At 41.0% G+C, this 2,880-nt stretch overlaps 1 non-coding gene across 1 annotated transcript; it reads left to right on the top strand.

Moving 5' to 3' along the window:
- The first annotated feature begins 2,532 nt into the window (after positions 1-2,532).
- Positions 2,533-2,639, top strand: LOC148565243 (small nucleolar RNA R71). The gene has a single exon (XR_015885599.1). It is a non-coding gene; the product is annotated as a small nucleolar RNA R71 (small nucleolar RNA).
- The last annotated feature ends 241 nt before the right edge of the window (positions 2,640-2,880 follow it).

Here is a 2,880-nt window from a genome sequence, read left to right as displayed (position 1 = left end):
GAAAGTGACAGATGCTTAATTGCAACAATTTAAAAGAAGGTTGAAGATCTCAGGAGTGGAAGAGACTAGAAAACAAGTCTAGATCTCAAATCCTTCCTTGATCCAACAAGAGCAATTGCAAAAGAAATAAAGAAAAGTAAATTGCAAAAAGTGTAAAAGATGAAGCAGTAAACAGAAATGGAAATTGAATTATGCAGAAAAGTAAACAAGAGATCTCAAAGTGAGATTGAAACAGAAGTTCTTCAATTCTCTACCCAAGATCCAAAGCAAGAAAAATAAAAGAGTGCTCAAGCAAGAACCAGGAGGAAGAGAGATCAATTCCCCTTCCCAATTCTCTAAGATCTAAATTCAAAAGTAAAAGCTCAAAATGAAAATGAAAGTGCAAAGAAAATTTCAAAGTAAAGTCTAGAGGTCCTAACTTAATCAAACTAGCTTCTATTTATACACTTTCTATTCTTGGATTTTAGAATTTGGATGGGATATTTAATTTGGTGATGAATTGAATTAAGTTGGATTTTTGATTGAATTTCAGCCCAAGTTGAAAATTGCTCCTAGGAGGATGCTCTGCTCTTGTGGGGAGCAGAGCATTGGAGCCTTGTGTGGGGATCCTTTGTTGCGTGCCAAGGCTTAGAGGCATCAGGATAGTGCTCCGCTCTTGTGGGGAGCCGAGCTTTGGCTTGGTGTGGGGGATGTCTTGCGCGCCTTGCTTCCTTGCCCATGTCATGATGCGCGCCTCATGCTCCTGGCCGTGTCAAGCTCTTGTGTCATGCACCAAGGAGTACCGCTCTGCTCTCCTTGTGAGCTGAGCATTGGTGCTTCCAAGGGGAGGTCCTTGGTTCGAAACTTGAGGGAGGTGCGCTGGTGCAAATTTCCTTGTTTCCTTGTAGCGCCTTTGCTCCTTGCTTCCTCAAGGTGCTTGGTTTGAACCTTGGAGTTGGCATTTTGGCCAAGTGTAGCTTATTTTCTTTGTGAGTAGCGCTCCTCCACTCCCCCTTTGCTCATGGGTTCGATCCTTGGAGAAAGCATTTGGCAAACATTTCCTTTGATTTATTTTTGGTGGAAGCCTGATAATGCTCCCAAGGAGAGCGGAGTATTGTTTTTCCTTTCCTTGTTTCTTGGCTTCAAATTGTGCTCCGCTCTCAAGGGGAGCAGAGCATTGAGCCTTGTTTCCTTGGTCTATTGTTGCACTCCCAGTAGAGTGCTCCACTCTCAATGAGAACTTAGCTTCATGCTTCATTATTTTCTTTGCCACACTTTTCTTCCTTGGGCCACACTTTTTAAGCCACGCTTTCTTATTTTCTTCTTTTCTTCACCTACAAATAATCAAAACAACCAATCAAAGTATCATCACTTTCACAAGGTTTATAAATCATTCAAATATCAAATAAATTCAGCTTAATCCTCATGATTTAGTATCAATTAAAGGGTGGTTGATTGATTCAAAGAAACCATGCAATTTCACTCCAAATTACTTACTTACAATGCAAGAAAGTGCATAGATTCTAATAAAAACAAAGAAAAAGACTAGTAAAACTAAGCTAAGATGACTTGTCATCACTCCTCAGTAATTTCTTCATCCTCTTCAGAGGACGAATACTCATCAGAGCTCATGAAGGGCAGAAGGAGGTTCAATAGAATCTCTATGGTCTCTAATTGAGCCTCAGATTCCTTTGGTTCCTCTAAGGAAAACTCCTTATTGGTCACTGGACGTCCCAGGAGGTCTTCCTCACTAGGATTCACATCCTCCTCTTCCCTTGTGGGTTCGGCCATGATGGTCAAATCAATGGCCTCGCACTCTCTCTTTGGATTCTCTTCTGTATTGCTTGGGAGAGTACTTGGAGGCGTTTCAGTGACTCTTTTACTCAGCTGGCCCACTTGTGCCTCCAAATTTCTAATGGAGGACATTGTTTCATTCATGAAACTTAAAGTGGCCTTAGATAGATCAGAGACTATATTTGCTACGCTAGATGGATTCTGCTCAGAATTCTCTGTCTGTTGCTGAGTGGATGATGGAAAAGGCTTGCTATTGCTAAACCTATTTCTTCCACCATTATTAAAGCCTTGTTGAGGCTTTTGTTGATCCTTCCATGAGAAATTTGGATGATTTCTCCATGAGGGATTATAGGTGTTTCCATAGGGTTCACCCATGTAATTCACCTCTACTATTGCAGGGTTCTCAGGATCATAAGCTTCTTCTTCAGAAGATGCCTCTTTAGTACTGTTGGATGATTCCTTCAATCCATTCAGACTCTGAGAGATCATATTGACTTGCTGAGTCAATATTTTATTCTGAGCCAATATGGCATTCAGAGTATCAATTTCAAGAACTCCTTTCCTCTGAGGCGTCCCATTACTCACAGGATTCCTTTCAGAAGTGTACATGAACTGGTTATTTGCAACCATGTCAATGAGTTCTTGAGCTTCTGTAGGTGTTTTCTTTAGGTGAATGGATCCACCTGCAGAATGGTCCAATGACATTTTAGATAATTCATACAGACCATCATAGAATATATCCAAGATGGTCCATTCTGAAAGCATGTCAGAAGGACACTTTTGGTCAATTCCTTGTATCTCTCCCAAGCTTCATAGAGGGATTCACCTTCTTTCTGTCTGAAGGTTTGAACATCCACTCTAAGCTTGCTAAGCTTTTGAGGAGGAAAGAACTTGGCTAAGAAAGCCATGACCAGCTTATCCCAAGATTTCAGGCTATCCTTAGGTTGAGAGTCCAACCATATTCTAGCTCTGTCTCTTACAGCAAACGGGAAAAGCATGAGCCTGTAGACCTCGGGATCAACCCCATTGGTCTTAACAGTATCACAGATTTGCAAGAATTCAGTTAAGAACTGAAAAGGATCTTCTAATGGAAGTCCATAAAACTTG

This window comes from Arachis ipaensis, chromosome B5 (genome assembly GCF_059453495.1).
Source record: "Arachis ipaensis isolate K30076 ecotype BB chromosome B5, ASM5945349v1, whole genome shotgun sequence".
In the NCBI taxonomy this organism is placed as follows: Eukaryota; Viridiplantae; Streptophyta; class Magnoliopsida; order Fabales; family Fabaceae; genus Arachis; species Arachis ipaensis.
Note: the sequence above shows the minus strand (reverse complement) of the source record. Positions and strands in the feature narration are given on the sequence as shown.